The sequence below is a fragment of the Schistocerca serialis genome, chromosome 4 (assembly GCF_023864345.2).
Source record: "Schistocerca serialis cubense isolate TAMUIC-IGC-003099 chromosome 4, iqSchSeri2.2, whole genome shotgun sequence".
In the NCBI taxonomy this organism is placed as follows: Eukaryota; Metazoa; Arthropoda; class Insecta; order Orthoptera; family Acrididae; genus Schistocerca; species Schistocerca serialis.
The window spans coordinates 364,087,726-364,108,038 of NC_064641.1; the positions used below are offsets into that span (position 1 = coordinate 364,087,726).

The following is a 20,313-nucleotide window of genomic DNA, read 5'->3' on the forward strand; positions in this document are numbered from 1 at the left end:
CGACTTTCCTTCCGTGTCCACATGGTGAAAAACGGAGAAATCACCAGGACACATAAAGTAACTGGGAATACTGTTTCACTGTACGTAAAAGTTGAGGCGGAACTGCTTTAAATTCGTAATTGATGTGTATACAAGGGAAACTGTGGACAAAGGAAAAAAAATAAAAACTGAAGACTCCTTTCACAAATAAAGCGAAATATGGGTTGCATGATAAATAAACAAACTGCATAAACGGATGGCCATACTGCTCAGTATGCGAGAGAGAGTGTAAACTTCAAAGAGTAAACTGTTTTCCTGGTGACATATATTATCTGAAGGATACATCTGGCTTCTGGTATTTTTTTCCGAGCGTGCTAATTTCATTCGTAATTGCTACTGACACAACAGGCAACTAGATTACTAACAAAAATTCTTGAGAAATTTGTTTTTGCTTTAAGCTGCACTTTTATTTTGTCAAATGACTGCCGGTAACAAGTACCATTAAAACACGCTGTAGCGCGCAGTCGTCAAACTTGCTTGCGCAAGTAAGTGTCTGACACTTGCGCGCCAGTGGATGGCATGATGATGATACTGGTTACCGAAACTGACAGTCATTTGACAAAGTCAAAATGCGACTATAGGCTACAGCAATTTTTTTCTGCTTGTGTTGATTGCTGTTCCAACAATCAATACGTCCTGAATATGTAAGGAACCTTGAACTTGTGATGGCACAGTATGTAGTGATCTACATTTACATCTAGATAACTACTCTGCAATTCACAATTAACTACTTGCCAGAGAGTTCAGCGAACCAACTTCAGACAATTTCCCTAACGTTCTACTCTCGAGCAAAGCGCGACAATAACGAATACTTAAATCTTTCCGTGGGAGCTCTCATTTGCCTTATTTTATTACAATGATGATTTGCCCCAATGTAAGAGGGTGTCAACAAAGTATTTTCGCATTCCAGGGAGGAAGTAGGTGATTGAAATTCCATGAGAAGGCACTGCCGCAACGAAAAACATCTTTGTTTTAGTGATATCCACCCCAATTCGCGTATAATATCCGTGATACGCTCTCCCCTGTTTTGCGATAGTACAAAAGAGCTGCCCTTTTTTGAATTTTTCTAAATCCTTTGTCAGTGCTACCCGATGCGGGCCCCACACTGGGCAGCAGTACTCCAGAAAAAGACAGACACTCGTTGTGTAGGCAGTTCCTTTCGTAGACTCGATGCATCTCATAGGTGTTCTGCCAATAAGTTGCAGTGTCTGGGCCGGCCTGCGTTGCCGTGCGGTTCTAGGCGCTACAGTCTGGAACCGCGCAGCCGCTACGGCCGCAAGTTCGAATCCTGCCTCGGGAATGGATGTGTGTGATGTCCTTAGTTTAGTTAGGTTTAAGTAGTTCTAGGGGACTGATGACCTCAGATGTTAAGTCCCATAGTGCTCAGAGCCATTTGAACCATTTTTTTTGCAGTGTTTGGTTCTTTTTCCTCACAACATTACCTACATAACCGTTCCACTTTGAGTTATCCGTAACTGAACTCCCTAAATATTTAGTTGAATTCACAGCCTTTGGATTTGTGTGATTCATCTCGTAACCAAAATTTAGCGTTTTTTTTCGGTACTCGTTTCGTACTCTTTACTTTACCTAGAATCAATTGCCACTTTTCACACCTTACACATGTCTTGTCTAAGTAATTTTCAATTGGTTTTGATCATCTGACGACTCTACTAGACGATAAGTGACAGGATCATGTACAGTAAATCTAAGAGAGATGCTCAGACTATCTCCTAAATTGCTTATACACGGTCCAGTCACATTAATGTGACAACCGCTTGTGTTCGACATTAATGAGCAATAACCGCTCACAAACGGCAGATGGCACCACTAACAGTGGAGCCGTGCGTGAGCGACAGCTGCGGAGATGGTGCGGGTAACTGACCGCCCCTATGAACCAAGTGGCTACCACGACGACCGTTCAACGAACGTTGGCTCGTTTATGCAGCCTTTCTGACTGCTGTTCATCGGAGACAGGCTGGAATTTGCACGCAAATACCGCAACACGTGGCGACACATGGCATTTTCTGATGAATCAATTTTTATGCTCTGTGGAGAGACGGCCGTTGGCGCGTACGGCGTGGAAGGTCTGAAAGCAAACACCTTGCACGCATTATGGTCAGGGGAATTTTTTTGGTGGCTTTCCCTGGGTGATCTCGTCATTCCGGAAAGCACAATGGATCAAAACACTTGTGGGACATCTCCACCCCTACACACAGTCTGTTTCTTCCTCGGTATGATGGCATTTACCAGCAGAAGAGTGCAACGTGTCACACAGCTCCCAGTGTACACACCGTTGGGTGGCTTGCGGAGTATAAATGTAGAATGTAGAATGTAGAATGTAGTGATTCTAAGAGCATTAGGGTGAGTTTACCATACTCGCCTGGCCACACACTCTTCAGATTCCTAAACCCAATCGAGAATCTGTGCGACCACGTCGAACGGGTTGTTCGCGCCGTGAAACCTTAATCGAGAAACCGAGCATAGCTGGCCACGGTACTGGAGTCAACATGGCTCCACATTTCTGTCGTTACTTTCCAGAACCTCGCTGACTCTCTTCCTACAAGTCCGCCATGCAAAAGGTAGTTATTCGGACTATTGACAGGAGATCACATTAATGTGACTGGTCTGTGCGTAGCTCAGAAGCAGCAGAGGGCCTACAACATTTCCATGGAGGACGTCAGATACCACTTCTGTCTGGCTACTCGTCAGTTAGTATGTATTCTGACTTTACTGATAGGATCAGTACGAAGTGCTCATAGGACGCAGTGAGTTATTTGTGACTATTGACGTTTTTTTCTGAAGTCGGGAAGGCCACGCAGAGTGGAATGGCGGCCGGCAGTGTCTGCGCGAGGGAACGCGGAAAGCCGGGCTGTCCGGCCGGCCAGGTGGCGGAGGACGAGGCAAGTGAGCCACTGGGTCACCAACTCTCTCCGGCCGAGCCGCCCGGCTTTCTTCCTGCTGCTGCTGCTGCTGCCGCTGCTGCAACATGCTAATGGGCGCCACGACGCCGCGAGACGCTTGCACGTTGCCCGCACTCGCGCCTCTGCGTAGGTCTACAACGGCGTCGTACCGACATCTGACTGCCATCCCAGTAGCGCTGCCACCAGTACCGTGATGATTGACGAAGACAAACAAGTACTTGTGCGTTACGTTGGACACTCGTCTCACATAGCGCGATACGTCGAGGGCTTTCGTTACCGGGCTATGCGCCACCTATACCAAGTTCTCAATCCACGATCAACTTTGCCAACAGGTGTTGGTCTCACTATGAACAAGAAGCTTCTGCGGCTGCGCATTGTTTATGCAGCTGTCATCTGGGGCAAAGTGGCAAAACTACACATCGATCGGCTCCACTGTGTCCAAAACAGGACGCTTGACCTCGTCAGTCCTTATGTACCACATATGCTAAGGCCAACGTTTTTTTTCCAGTCCAGGAAACGAACTAATCTCGGTATACTTTATTCTAGCGTTTACTTTACACCACGTGCTTCAGTGTATCACTTTTTCGTTCTGCATGTTCACTGTGGATCGTATCATATTCTGAAAAAAGCTCTTTCCGCAATGTCAGCAGGTCTCCGAAAAATAAAATTTTTTTTTCTTCTTTTCAGTACTTTTGAATTAGAATGTATTTAAAACAGTAGAACCTGGAGGTTATTACCCCCAAGGGGTAAAATGTAATTCTCTGAGGGGTATACAGTAAGAGTAGACTTGCGTTTCGGTCACGAAACTAAATTTTTTCCAAAGATCATTACTACTATCACTATTTCGTAAACTGTAAAAACTGTAATACTACTGATTACGTAAACTACCAGTACCAATAAACACATTTTTTGAAAATACTAACATTAACGCGTAATACATTGTGCTGAAGGTTACAGCATATGAAACGCATGTATGACCAACTTCTTCCTCACATATACACGTACACTTTGGTCTTTGACTTTGGACCATGTACTACGACAACAAAATTGAGCCACGGACGTCACACGTGCTTAAATATCTCAGGAAACTATCCTGTCCAAGTTATACATAGTTCCTACAGAACACCAGAAATTTCTTACTTATTCAGTTCGCAACAGATCGAACTAATTGACAGAACAACACAACGATAATTACGTAACGTCTACTACACCGCTATAGGGCCTACAAAATATTATTATTATTACTCTTTCCTTTCTCAGACGTTATGTCTGGTTAAAAATGGAAAGTGACGCGGACCTTGATCAAGCGTGACTTCCTTATAACTGTACGGTATATGTTACATTGCATTTAGGAACTTTCGGGTAACTGAACATGTATCAATGATTACAGATTTCTGTAGTTGTATTTATAAGTTTGGATGTAGCTGTATTGCGTTGATGTACTGGTGGATATTATGTGGTATGACTCCTGTAGTTGATAGTATAATTGGTATAATGCCAACTTTATCCTGATGCCACATGTCCTTGACTTCCTCAGCCAGTTGGATGTATTTTTCAATTTTTTCTCCTGTTTTCTTCTGTATATTTGTTGTATTGGGTATGGATATTTCGATTAGTTGTGTTAATTTATTCTTTTTATTGGTGAGTATGATGTCAGGTTTGTTATGTGATGTTGTTTTAACTGTTATAATGGTTCTGTTCCAGTATAATTTGTATTCATCATTCTCCAGTACATTTATTATTATTATTATTATTGTTATTATTATTATTATTAGTGGCAGCGGTCAGACACAAAGCATTGGCAGTCTGAAGTCCTCTAATTTTTGTCAGTTCAGAAGTGAAGATTTAAGAAACCAAGTGATTTACAAGCAGTAGGCCATCTGTAGTGCCAATGTTTTACTTTAGTTGATTTTGAAGGTAGTGCCTCAGAGGAGAAGACTGGTGCAGAGGAAGCAAGTTTTGTAACAAATATCTGCCATCAACGTGGATAATCACCTTTCTTTTCTTAAAAGTTGCTTCGTCATTCCATAAGAAAAGGTTGTTAGAAATACGCAGTACAAATTTTCTCATTGTCTCATCATTTTGTGGTTTAATAATACACGTACAAAAACTAAATATCGTTTAGCTTTCATCAGTTTAGATATGGAAGTAGTTAAAGGAAATTCTTTTTCATTCTAAACTTTAGTTAGACGCTAATTTTAAGGATGGTGATGGTGGGAGAGGGTTGGTGGAACAGTAGTTAATATCTTATTGCACACAAACGTAAGGGTCTCAGAAATGTTGCGAGCCACTGGTTTAGTATATGCTGTAATACGATAGTATATCTTACTGCAATAAACAAGTCAGTGTTTATTTCGTTCACAACAACAAAGCTATGTATTCGATGTAACTCTGGGTCTAAATTTGGCAAAAAACTTTACTTTCGCATACCAGTCGCACTGTTTTCATAATCTTTACGTATTTTGCGTTGAGTTTTCTAAACACTGCGCATCTTTCACTTGTTTTCGAACATAAATAAAATTCACTTTAAACGTGTCCTAAAATTTTGATGAATTACTCAAATTTTTTAGAATTTTGTATATTAGTCTCATTTTGCACCAGAAAAACGCACTGGCCACCGACATAAACTTTTATTCATAAAATGTAAGTTCAGGACTGACGAGGTTGAACTGGCGCTCCACCTTCTATCCGACGTCCAGTGGAATCGGTTAACTGGATGGCAGGCATCACATACCTACAGCAGGACTTCCGCACAATGTCAAGCGTGCTCTTCCAGCAGACAGAAGACTTCCAGAACAAACACATCCGGGAGCTGGTGCTCGAAGACCACCTGCCGATGAGTAAACGTTGGCTAGATCTGCAGCGCGCTTAAAGTGGTGGCAAGTATCGGATAGAACAAAAGAAGATGAGAATCGAAATGACTACCATACGTAAAGTGAAATAAAGGACAACTCTAAGATGGGGAGAACACTAGCCCTCCACCACACGCTGGACAGAAGTAACCCAGGAAAGATCTCTTGGCTGGTTGGCTGACGGCTAGTGAGGTCGTGTTTCCGCTGTCTTTTCAACTGCCTCTCAGTCAATAGTCATTTGTAAATCTACTCACTTGGAAGTTTGAATAAAATTATTCTCGTGTGTGACTGGGTTCTATATGATAAAATTGCCAACGTTTTGGCCGCTGCAGCAGACAGCCATCATCGGATGAGTTCTGCAATTTTATCGCACGTAAGGCGGACAAACACCTACAAGATTTTTATTGAAATAGATTCCAGCAGGGGAAAGCCTAATCTCTTATACTACTGGACGTTCGTAAATTTTTTGGAATAGACGAGGAAAATGAGAAAAATTATTAGCACGCAGTAAAAAACGGATGTTATAGGTTAAAAACTGACTTATTTTTTGATGTAGTTCCCGTTAAGTTGATTGCAATTTGTTTTTCAATGGGGAGACTGTTTCCTTTAAATGCCATTGACGAAAGCTGTAAAATGTTTTACAACACGAAGTTCTATATTTGGTGACTGGCGCAAGAGCTCCAATGCGTACTTTTGATTCCTCAGTTTTTGCAATGCTGAAGTCGATTATTGGGTAGATGAGTTCTCGTGATGATTTTCTTTTTTATACAGATATCTTTTCGCTTTTTTGTACCAGCTGGTACAGACATCTTGCGTAACATCAACGACAAGAATTTCTTTTTCTTCCAGGCTATACTGGCCATAGTCTTTCCAGTAGGTGTAATGTACTTCCTCTGTCATTCGCTGTTATTTGGTATTTCGATACTTGCTTATTAAAGGTTCGTATAAGATGCTTTGCTTCATTGTCAGGCGGCAGTTTAGATATCTAGTTCAGTTGCATTGCTCATGGGAAAGCAACCGTGTACAAATATCTCCAGTCTGTGTTTCTTCGTAGTGTACTTCACTCTAGGGTGAACTTAATACATAACTGTTTACACAATTTAAATTTAGTGGCTGGTTACGCTGTGGAATTATTGATATTTTCTACATCTACATCTACATCTATACTCCGCGAGCCACCTTACGGTGTGTGGCGGAGGGTACTTATTGTACCACTATCTGATCCCCCCTTCCCTGTTCCATTCACGAATTGTGCGTGGGAAGAACGACTGCTTGTAAGTCTCCGTATTTGCTCTAATTTCTCGGATCTTTTCGTTGTGATCATTACGCGAGATATATGTGGGCGATAGTAATATGTTGCCCATCTCTTCCCGGAATGTGCTCTCTCGTAATTTCGATAATAAACCTCTCCGTATTGCGTAACGCCTTTCTTGAAGTGTCCGCCACTGGAGCTTGTTCAGCATCTCCGTAACGCTCTCGCGCTGACTAAATGTCCCCATGACGAATCGCGCTGCTTTTCGCTGGATCATGTCTATCTCTTCTATTAATCCAACCTGGTAAGGGTCCCATACTGATGAGCAATACTCAAGAATCGGACGAACAAGCGTTTTGTAAGCTACTTCTTTCGTCGATGAGTCACATTTTCTTAGAATTCTTCCTATGAATCTCAACCTGGCGCCTGCTTTTCCCACTATTTGTTTTATGTGATCATTCCACTTCAGATCGCTCCGGATAGTGACTCCTAAGTATTTTACGGTCGTTACCGCTTCCAATGATTTACCACCTATGGCATAATCGTACTGGAATGGATTTCTGCCCCTATGTATGCGCATTATATTACATTTATCTACGTTTAGGGAAAGCTGCCAGCTGTCGCACCATGCATTAATCCTCTGCAGGTCCTCCTGGAGTACGTACGAGTCTTCTGATGTTGCTACTTTCCTGTAGACAACCGTGTCATCTGCAAATAGCCTCACGGAGCTACCGATGTTGTCAACTAAGTCATTTATGTATATTGTAAACAATAAAGGTCCTATCACGCTTCCCTGCGGTACTCCCGAAATTACCTCTACATCTGCAGATTTTGAACCGTTAAGAATGACATGTTGTGTTCTTTCTTCTAGGAAATCCTGAATCCAATCACAAACCTGGTCCGATATTCCGTAAGCTCGTATTTTTTTCACTAAACGTAAGTGCGGAACCGTATCAAATGCCTTCCTGAAGTCCAGGAATACGGCATCAATCTGCTCGCCAGTGTCTACGGCACTGTGAATTTCTTGGGCAAATAGGGCGAGCTGAGTTTCACATGATCTCTGTTTGCGGAATCCATGTTGGTTATGATGAAGGAGATTTGTATTATCTAAGAACGTCATAATACGAGAACACAAAACATGTTCCATTATTCTACAACAGATTGACGTAAGCGAAATAGGCCTATAATTATTCGCATCTGATTTATGACCCTTCTTGAAAATGGGAACGACCTGCGCTTTCTTCCAGTCGCTAGGTACTTTACGTTCTTCCAGCGATCTACGATAAATTGCTGATAGAAAGGGGGCAAGTTCTTTAGCATAATCACTGTAGAATCTTAAGGGTATCTCGTCTGGTCCGGATGCTTTTCCGCTACTAAGTGATAGCAGTTGTTTTTCAATTCCGATATCGTTTATTTCAATATTTTCCATTTTGGCGTCCGTGCGACGGCTGAAGTCAGGGACCGTGTTACGATTTTCCGCAGTGAAACAGTTTCGGAACACTGAATTCAGTATTTCTGCCTTTCTTCGGTCGTCCTCTGTTTCGGTGCCATCGTGGTCAACGAGTGACTGAATAGGGGATTTAGATCCGCTTACCGATTTTACATATGACCAAAACTTTTTAGGGTTCTTGTTTAGATTGTTTGCCAATGTTTTATGTTCGAATTCGTTGAATGCTTCTCTCATTGCTCTCTTTACGCTCTTTTTCGCTTCGTTCAGCTTTTCCTTATCAGCTATGATTCGACTACTCTTAAACCTATGATGAAGCTTTCTTTGTTTCCGTAGTACCTTTCGTACATGATTGTTATACCACGGTGGATCTTTCCCCTCGCTTTGGACCTTAGTCGGTACGAACTTATCTAAGGCGTACTGGACGATGTTTCTGAATTTTTTCCATTTTTGTTCCACATCCTCTTCCTCAGAAGTGAACGTTTGATGGTGGTCACTCAGATATTCTGCGATTTGTGCCCTATCACTCTTGTTAAGCAAATATATTTTCCTTCCTTTCTTGGCATTTCTTATTACACTTGTAGTCATTGATGCAACCACTGACTTATGATCACTGATACCCTCTTCTACATTCACGGAGTCGAAAAGTTCCGGTCTATTTGTTGCTATGAGGTCTAAAACGTTAGCTTCACGAGTTGGTTCTCTAACTATCTGCTCGAAGTAATTCTCGGACAAGGCAGTCAGGATAATGTCACAAGAGTCTCTGTCCCTGGCTCCAGTTCTGATTGTGTGACTATCCCATTCTATACCTGGTAGATTGAAGTCTCCCCCTATTACAATAGTATGATCACGAAACTTCTTCACGACGTTCTGCAGGTTCTCTCTGAGGCGCTCAACTACTACGGTTGCTGATGCAGGTGGTCTATAGAAGCATCCGACTATCATATCTGACCAACCTTTGATACTTAACTTAACCCAGATTATTTCACATTCGCATTCGCTAATAACTTCACTGGATATTATTGAATTCTTTACTGCTATAAATACTCCTCCACCATTGGCGTTTATCCTATCCTTGCGGTATATATTCCATTCTGTGTCTAGGATTTCGTTACTGTTCACTTCCGGTTTTAACCAACTTTCCGTTCCTAATACTATATGCGCACTATTTCCTTCAATAAGAGATACTAATTCAGGAACCTTGCCCTGGATACTCCTGCAGTTTACCAATATTACGTTGACTTTTCCTGTTTTTGGTCTCTGAGGACGGACGTTCTTTATCAACGATGATAATGTCCTCTCTGGTAAGCCGTCAGGTATTTTATCGTTTCGCCCAAGGGGGGGTCCCTCTAACCTAAAAAGCCCCCGTGTGCACGCCACACGTACTCTGCTACCCTAGTAGCTGCTTCCGGTGTGTAGTGCACGCCTGACCTGTCTAGGGGGGCCCTACAGTTCTCCACCCAATAACGGAGGTCGATGAATTTGCAACCATTATAGTCGCAGAGTCGTCTGAGCCTCTGGTTTAGACCCTCCACACGGCTCCAAACCAGAGGACCGCGATCGACTCTGGGCACTATGCTGCAGATATTAAGCTCAGCTTGCACTCCGCGTGCGATGCTGGTTGTCTTCACCAAATCAGCCAGCCGCCGGAAGGAACCAAGGATGGCCTCAGAACCCAAGCGGCAGGCGCCATTCGTTCCGACATGTGCTACTATCTGCAGCCGGTCACACCCAGTGCGTTCAATAGCTGCCGGAAGGGCCTCCTCCACATTACGGACGAGACCCCCCGGCAAGCACACCGAGTGCACACTGGCATTCTTCCCCGACATACCCGCTATTTTCCTAAGGGGCTCCATAACCCGCCTAACGTTGGAGCTCCCTATAACTAATAGGCCCGCCCTCTGTGACTGTCGGGACCTTGCCGGAGAATCGGCCACTGGCACAACAGGCGAGGCATCCTGTGGTAGCTCGGAAACGATGTCATCACCACTAGGAAGCACCCCGTACCTGTTGGAAAGGGGTAAGGCAGCTGCCACGCGGCCAGATCCCACCTTCGCCTTTCGGCCAGGCACGCGCGAGCCCACCACTGTCCGCCATTCACCCTGGAGTGATGGCTGACCGGTAAGATGCTCACTGCCGGAAGACGCAGCGACATCAGGGGTTCCATGCGATTCCAAGGCCACCGAAGTAGGCATAGGTCTCACCACAGTTGCCCCAACGCCACTACGAGCCGACGCCTGCGCCTCGAGCTCGATGAGCCTAACAGACAAAGCCTCCACCTGCCCGCGAAGAGTGGCCAATTCTCCTTGCGTCCGCTCACAACAACCACAGTCCCTACACATGACTATGTTTACCCTACAAGCGAACGGTGTACTCGCCTTATTAGCAGCAGGAAATCGAAGTGCTCTCTCACTGACGGTCTAACCGACACTGAGTTGTTCTAAGCAAACAAACAAAAGCCTGTACGATACGAGGGTCGATAGCAACGGCGATACTGTACACTACACTGTTATTAAAATAAAAGGTTGTGTCTAGTAGGCACTCAAACACGCAAGAAATTACAGAAATAAAATAGTAACTACCCAGATAACTGAAAATAAGTTGTACCTGTTTGAAGCTCGCAAAAATGTGTAACAGGCGAACGGTGTACTCGCCTTATTAGCAGCAGGAAATCGAAGTGCTCTCTCACTGACGGTCTAACCGACACTGAGCTGTTCTAACCAAACAAACAAAAGCCTGTACGATACGAGGGTCGATAGCAACGGCGATACTGTACACTACACTGTTATTAAAATAAAAGGTTGTGTCTAGTAGGCACTCAAACACGCAAGAAATTACAAAAATAAAATAGTAACTACCCAGATAACTGAAAATAAGTTGTACCTGTTTGAAGCTCGCAAAAATGTGTAACAAGCGAACGGTGTACCCGCCTTATTAGCAGCAGGAAATCGAAATGCTCTCTCACTGACGGTCTAACCGACATTTTAAAAAGAAAGTCAAGGAAACAGCATTCCACCAAGTATGTGCAAAAACATTTTAATTCTACTGTGAAGTGGTGACGGACCCATGTCTCATCCACGGTACCACATCACTGCACAAAATCAGTTGTACTAATTTTAAAATGGCCCGTAAAGTAAGTTGTAATTTTCACATTTATTTTCCTTGAAAGACGCTTTAATACCACAAGTAAATGACCCGTTTCGAGTATTCACGCAGTTACAGGTAAGTAATCAGTCACAGTGAACCATGTGTACCCATGTGATTAATAGTCCTGTAAGGTGTCAGGCAAATCCAACACCTTCCATGAAAACCCTGACATGATAAGCAAATCCAGTAGTATGTCACATAGCTCCGAATAAATCGGTACATTAAATTAACCAAAGTAATACGAGTAACGAGTGAGCAAATGGAATACCACAGACTAACACAAGAATACCTCAATGCATGTCATACCTTCCCACCGTGAGACAGACGCAGTTCCGAGGGGAGAAACGAGAACAGAAGCCGAGAGCAGAACCGTGTTAAGTTAGAAGGCCCTACGATAAGGGACGGTCACCCACGTCGCCAGCTAACCGTTAGGACCACCCCCCCAGCCCATGTTGAAAACTAGAGCCCTCCAGAAGAACAGTATAGATCTTATGATAACACCAAAAAGGGCCACACCACCCGCAAGTTTTAGCGTGAGACTTTTTCGCGTCTCTGTTACGTCAGGACCACCCCCCAGCCCATATTAAAAGATAGAGCCCTCCAGAAGAACAGTATAGATCTTACGATAACGCTAAAAGGACCACACCAGCTGCAAGTTTTAGCGTGAGACTTTTTCGCTTCTCTGTTACGTTGCAAACTTTAAAAACATTGCCCCACCACGAAAAGTATCACGTTTCTTATTGGATAGACAGAATTTTTGTAGGCGGTGCTTAAGGTTAACATTGAGACCCTGATTGGTCGGATGAAAACACAGCCAGACAGTTTTTTTAAACCAACTTCGGTAAATTGTAGTAAGGAGAAGTTAGAGGAGAGTTGCTTCCGAGACGGCGAGGTGAGCGGAGCTGTGCTGCCTGCCGCCCCCTGACGAACACCGACAAGGTAATGAACGCACGCGATGCCGCATAACAGCGCATAAAGCTTCACTCAGAACTGCTGAAGTCTCATCTGTTACACCCCCTTTTTGCGTAATACTAGTGTCGATTGTCAATTAAAGCTCATGGTGTTCACATTTGCCACTTGAAGTAAAAATCTGAAACGCGATGATTTTTCTGTTATATAGTTATTGAGAAGTCACATCAGCCACTATAATTTACGACAAGTTAGATAAGTAATTAAAGATAATTGAGGGTCACTGTAGACCATTTTGATTGTTTTCTCTTTTAACGAAACTTAATTTAAACCTAGATTATAGATGTGATACGGCATAGGTCATCCTTCGATCCATTGTAGAACTTGTAAACCCGTTCAGGGAATATTCGTTCACATTTTTGTTGAACGCAGTTGGTTTTTACCATCCCGTATTAAGACATTTCCTTTTATCGATAGTGCAATTTATAAACAATGTTTTGTGAGTAGAATAAAATTTCCAGTGGTAAAGTTAACTACTTTTTCGACGTTATTTTACCAGCTAACTAAAAATAGGAAAGCCTTGAACCCCTTCCACTAAATTTAGTTAGTATTAAGATTCTTTTACAGGGAGTGCAGTGGACCTGACGCTGAAATTATTAAGTATTTGGTTATATAATCGCTAGTCTCACTGAACTCTTCTGAATTCTACATGTCATGTGTGGTCTGGCGTCTCCTTATCAGCAACAGGTCCCAGGTTCAAACTAGTCAATTCCCTAAAAAACACGCTCAGAGCGTCGTTGCGCGAAAGCGGTAGGGAGACACGATATAGAACATCAGACACTACGCAGAATGTTAGAGACCCTACATGAAACAGTCATCCGACTATAACATTATAGCGATTGTGGTAAAGAACGAAATAAAAGTTGTAATTCAGTAGTGTAGTCTGCTCTGATCTCTAACCTTGAGAACTAGGGACTTCGTTTTCGTAACCTCGTCAGCATTCAACCAATGTGGTATCCGTCATGCACAAAGCATTCCTATCGTAAGTTTTTCGGGTCAGATACATTGGTCTCTTGCGTTCTTCTGCCTGATAGGCCCACAACGTCTGTTATTTCATATACAGCTTATCAATAAACAGCGTTTTCACGTCTCCATATTTCCATCTTACGGTCGCGTTCGAATGCAGGTACACATTTCTCATCTCTTAACTTTATATGACTTTCCGTTGGCAATAAACCGCCCAAAACAAAGAATCTCTCGACAGCACGGTGTTGTATCTAATCATATGAACAAAACAAGACTTCTTTAAACAGTCGTATTAGGAATACTAAGGCAGATTACGTTGATGCTCGACGTGTGTTACTGTGCAATACGTACGTACATTCCATTGGTATTAACCCCATCTGGGAGCTAAACATAAATTTTCAATTGACTTTCTTTAAGAAACATATTGGCTCGCGTTTTATTTTGTGCCTTTGGCTGGCGTTTCGAATGGTGCAATATTCTTGTTTTTGTGTCATTCGAACGTTCCATTGCATGGAAACGTGAGGACAGTCTCATTCGTCTTCAGGATTCCGGACGATCACGTCTGACCAGCACAAGCACATTATAAACCTCTCGCATATGCGCCTGCCATCCGAGAACAAGTAATGGAATGCCTGCAATACTCTGAGTCAACCTGCATCGCTGGTCGGAGACTATGGGAATCGCCGTCCCATGTGTAGGACTGCCGTTAACACCACAACACAAATGGCTGCGTCTGACGTGGTGCCACGGCCGAGAAGCAAGGACTGCTCACGAATGGATGTCACATTGTTTTCAGCGATGAGTCGCGGTTCTGCGCTATCCTGGATAACCATCGTCAGCGGGTATGTCGACGACGTGGGGAAATATCCCATTCTTCCAATGTTATGGAGAGGCACTGCTCTATCCTTCTGTTAGAGACATCGGGTACGACTTCAGTGTCCAGTTGTACTCCGCGAACATCCTGCGTCCTCATGGTGTTATCTCTCACGCAACAGTATCGTGATGACATTTTTCAACAGGACAATGCTTTTACGCAGAGGGCAGATATTTGCGATGTTGAGGTACTCCCGAGGTCAGTAAGAGCCCCAGATCCTCCCCCGACAGAACACGTGAGGGACCAGCTCGGACGTCAAAGCTGCCCCAGTGCCAGGAGCCATGATATCAGGGATGACTTACAACACCTGTATGACATCTTGCCTCAGGAGAGAATCATTTTCAACAGAATCAATGCAACGCCATATTGACACGTGGGCTCGTACTGACAAATCCTTTGTAAATTTGACTCGATATTAAAATCACTGAAAGAACATCAAATGCCTTCTCACTCCAAGAGGTTTAATTTATTTTTCTCCTCCTCTTCTGGATTTATTTACTTATTTTTGTGAGGTAGCGTATACCTAGCGGTATTCGAACTTAGTCGGTCGGTTGGTTGGTTGGTTTGTTTGGGGAAGGAGACCAGACAGCGAGGTCATCGGTCTCATCGGATTAGGGAAGGAGGAGGAAGTAAGTCGGCCGTGCCCTTTGAAAGGAACCATCCCGGCATTTGCCTGGAGCGATTTAGGGAAATCACGGAAAACCTAAATCGGGATGGCCGGACGCGGGATTGAACCGTCGTCCTCCCGAATGCGAGTCCAGTGTCTAACCACTGCGCCACCTCGCTCGGTCGAACTTAGTTCTGAAGTATGGAGAAGAACTACATATAGGAGAGGTGTTTAATAATCAATGCAATACATTTTTGTATCTGCCATTTCTTGTTGGAAAAGTGTGGAATTTGTTGTGGGACATCGAGGAATATTCCCGTTTCAGCCACTATAATTTCATGAAGTTCCAATATGTGGCGGCTAAACGTAACCATAAAAATGACGTCTGTAAAAGAGATCCGTTTCGGACAAAGAGCTGTCATCGGGTTTCTTTTGGCGGAAAACCAGATATTCATGAGTGCTTGCTGACTATCTATGGAGACCTTGAAGTGAACAAAAGCGCGATGAGTCGCTGGGCGAGGCGTCTGTTGTCATCGCAGAATGGTCGCGCAGACCTATCCGATCACCCGCATGCCACAGGAAATCGAAGAAACGACTGCAGTATGTTCGTTGCCACAAAAGTACAAATGAATTCCTCCTTCTCCATGACAACGCAAGGCCTCAAGTTTGCGCATCCGAGGGGAGCTCACAGAACTCCATTGGACTGTTCTTCCTCATACCCTACAGTGCGGATCTCGCATCTTCCGACTTCAGTCTGTTGGGTCTAATGAAGAATGCACTCCGTGGGAAGCAGTACGTGGATAATGGGGAGGTTAATGACATAGCAAGACGTTAGCTATGACGTCGACTAGTAGAGTGGTACTATGAGGTCATACAGGCCCTTCCAATAAGCTGGCGTAATGCCATAGCCTGTAACGGAGATTATCTTAAAAAATAGGGTTTAGTAGGGAAAAGAGTGGGGAATAATATGATGTATTGGAATCCTGAATAAAATCAACCCGCTTTCAAAAAAAGGTGTTACATTACTTACTGAATGCCCTACATAGGCTGAAGCTTTGAGTAGGTTCATAAGGGTATTCGGCAAATGTAATCTGTTGCGGAGGGCAGATGTCTGAGTCTGAGCCCAGTCAAGCACACAGCTTTATGTTCCCACAGTTGTTATTATGCATTGTTTCCTGCTCCTCTTCTTAATAGATTCATTAACTCCAGCACATAAAAAATATCACTTTTGACACATTTAAAGTTTGCAACATTGGATTAGAATATCTTTAAGATTTTGGGTAGTATAGCTCATTTTTTGCGTAACTTCCACGTGACTATGTAACAGCAGCGAATACAACTTAAATATTATTCTTCACACATTCGTTGCACACTTGAAAGAAGGGCTTCAGTAGGTAATTTTGAGAAACTGTTTTCATTACGTCCCGGATAGCTGACGAGTCAAACAGCGCCAGCCACAAGACAAATAAGGGGACTGAAGTGAAGTATAAACAATTCCTTCCCACGCTTGTCGACTTGCGTGTGTGTGGCTGCGCTCTCCCAAGCGCCGCGTCACGCTCGCAGTCACGCACTGAAACAAGCACTTTGCCAGTTAACGGCGCCGCCCGGCAGATCGGCGGAAGGGGTGGGCACTCAGTAAATGCTGCCTCGTTCACCGCGAGACGTGCGTGACCAACAGCTGAGTAAGCGGCCGTTGCGGCTGCGATGACAGACCCGCGGAGGTGGGTTGCGTCAACAAGCACGACTGCGCAGGGGTGAGACGGACGCAGCAGACGCAACGAAGAAATATTGTGGGTGACTAATGGCTCTTCCACGACTTTTTCCTGTTGCTGTTACACTGAAGCTCACAGCACTTCCGTGAATAGGTTCTCTCCTTGCCAAACGAACGCGGAGATTTACAAGGATATGTTCAAGCAGATTAATCCAGGTGATTTGCGTTTGATACTGCTTACAAATTCTTATGATAAACTGAACCACGAGGCCTACTCATAAAGAAGGTCTTGTAATTAAGACATCACTTGTAGGAAAAAGTATATGAAAGCCCTTTAAAAAAAAGAGAAACAGCGAGACTGAGTTAAACAGGGAACAATTTTTTAAATTTCGGGAGGTGGTATATTTTATGAGTCGAAATGAACGAATACTAATAGACGCAGAATTTTTCAAAACAAGACAAGAAAAATTTTAAACTGGTATGGGGAAATAACAGCAATAAGTATATAAGTAACGATGACTGAAACATGCTCCGACAGTCAAATGAAATTATAAGGTTCCAGAGACCTATTGAAGTCTCAAATATCTATTATATGTAGACTCCACATACACATCTTAGATGTTAGACACTCGAAAAGGTCACTAGAACCATAGTTTCATTTGATTAAAGCACCTATGCCTGGGTTTCAGGCAGAATACCCAATATGGTTAGAGAGCCTCTGCAATACTTTTCGAGTTCAGGAGAAATAAGAGATACCAAGACGGCTGAGACCTGAATGGGAATTTGGATTGAGGAGGGGGCATGTTAAGATAGTGCGTGCAGTAGTACAAAGTCAGCGCGCCCGTGGCGCTGTGGTTAGCCCGCCTTCCTAGGGAGCAAGCGACTTTGGTTCGAATCCAGGCCTTGGTACAAATATTCACTCGTCGCTTGAGTCTGCATATATACGTGCTCCAAGAGCAATAGAATGTAGCTGCTCCAGACTTGGATTTGAAACACTATGTTTACAATAAACTGCGTATACACGGTTATGAGACACGCATAACATAAAAGAAGAGCACGAAGTGTTACGAAGAATTAGGCGAAATATGTGTTAAACTAAACACATCACAAAGCCCTCAGGGCGGACTACAAGTACGTTTACAGTGTCTGCTACGGTATCATTAGATCTTATGAGAGTTGTGATAAAAAATCTGCTTCTGCGAAAGTATGACTTAGTAATACGTCCCTCTACTGCGGCTGAAGTGAGAATAAAATACAAAAAGTTAAGTAAAGAGGAACGTATTGGTCATATTCACAGAAACAAACATAAACCGGGAATGATGAAGCCAAATTTTATTTTTATTTTTTGACTTACCAGACGCGGCCGCACAGTAATGTCAACATTGAAACGTTATTTACGTCAATACAAACGTTCCTGAACTGAGAAAAATCTCCGAACGTAACGGGACTCGAACCCGGGCCTCTCGATTAGCAAGCAGCGGCGCTGACCGCGAAGTTATCGAGGTGGGCGTCGACAATAATTGGAATTGAACATGTTACGTTTCATGTGAAACAGTCCTAATTTTGCATCCTCACAATTTCGACGAACCTAGTGATGAATAGTGAGACCTAGGACTTGAAAGGAAAGACAGTCAAATGGAAGGCAACGGCAATAGTTTCATTTGAAAATGAAATATATGACGCTGAAAGCTTCAAATCAGTAAATGACGAGAACACAACAGTACCTTTGTACGAAGGGACTTCAAACGGAAGGCTAAACATTATTATGGCAGCCCAAGGAACATTTATCGAGTGCTGCACTACACTTAAGAGTGGCACAGATACATGATACTATTTTTTGATGTTATCACAAAATCTTTGTAAACAACAATTGGAACGTTCTAACAGTCGTCTAGTTCCGCGACGATAGAAATCCTTTCCTTGGTCACGAGCAATTTGAGAACCGCTGTGCGAACGTCTTCTCTTTTTCCCCATGTATTGTTTCAGATTGCCGAAAAAATGGATATCGCTTGGTACAAGAACTACCTGCTTTCCCATCAGCATCGCCCACATCTATGCGACAGTGGTCCAATAGTTGACCATATTTCGCTACGGCTGGATTCGATATTGTCTTTGGTCCACACAGCATCAGAATTTCGCAGTGAAACTTTGTGCAATTTAGACGTTTTACCCACAATAACCGTACTGATCCGCGTACTTCACCTTTAACCGGCCACTGTGGCCGAGTGGTTCTAGGTGCTTCAGTCCGGAATCGCACTGGTGGTACGGTCGCAGGTTCGAATCCTGCCTCGGGCATGGATGTGTGTGATGTCCTTAGGTTAGTCAGGTTTAAGTTGTTCTAAGGGACTGATGACCTCAGATGTTAAGTCCAATAGTGCTCAGAGACACTTTTTTGTGAATACGTGAGAAACGCACAGCTCGAACACTGATCTGAATGCGGTAGGTGTGTCGTGGGCATGGAGATCTTTGCGCTGGCTTCCGTGATTCAAGTAGCCACCGACGGAAGCTTACAGAACCTACCGATCCTTTTCACTAAGTCGAGTTTAGCGGGCTGTGGCACGACTAGCCTATTGAGATGGCCGAGGTCAACAGTTTCAAGTGCTTACTGGGACACCCCCATTTACGTCGAAAATGTACGCGTCTTGTAATGTTGAGGCAAACCACGGCGAGGACAGGGACATCGGAAAATTCAGAAATGTTTAAAAACGCTCCGATTCGCCCATCGCCGTTTGACGTCAGATGGGAATTTCTGGGACAATCTAGCGAGGAAGATATGTTCTGACTGGCCCGTGACTGACGACATTCCGGGATGGGAATCTGTAAAACGTGGCACTGACGAGCTACTGGTGGAAATCAGTAATGTTTTCCCTGATTGGCGTTCGAGGCCAGATTGGCGCTAATACCCGTGTCGAGAGCTGGTGATACAAAAAGGGCCACTCATGGTTTGATTTGAATGGAGACAGATCGGTGGTTCGAGAAGTCGTGGCGCTTGGAGGAGCCCGAGTCCTGAAAGAGCGAGATTCAGATTCTCCACTACGACCACAGTCCGTCGACTTACGCTTAAGATGTTTAAATATGCGTGAATTCCTAAGGAACCAAACTGCTGAGGTCATCGGTCCCTAGACTTACACACTACTTAAACTAACTTATCCTAACTTATGTTAAGAACAACACACACCCATGCCCGAGGGAGGACTCGAACCTGCGGCGCGAGGGGCCGCGTAATCCGTGACATGGCGCCATCAGACAACGCGGCCACTCCGCGCGGCTACTTATGTTCTGTGTGAAATCTTATGGAACTTAAATTCTAAGGTCGTCAGTCCCTAAGCTTACACACTACTTAACCTAAATTATCCTAAGGACAAACACACACACCCATGCCCAAGGGAGGACTCGAACCTCCGCCGAGACCAGCCGCACGGCGACTTACCGCCACAGCAGACTGGGGAGATTATAAAGCAGCACGGCTCAATAGGTGGAGGTTAACATTTAGGTTGGAAGCTTACCGTTGCCACAGCCCCGCTAAGC

At 43.9% G+C, this 20,313-nt stretch overlaps 1 protein-coding gene across 1 annotated transcript in view; it reads right to left on the bottom strand.

The window, feature by feature from the left end:
• Nucleotides 1–20,313, bottom strand: part of LOC126474164 (dual oxidase maturation factor 2-like) — a 723,454-nt gene that overhangs the window by 447,744 nt on the left and 255,397 nt on the right. The gene's annotated exons all lie outside the window — the stretch shown is intronic.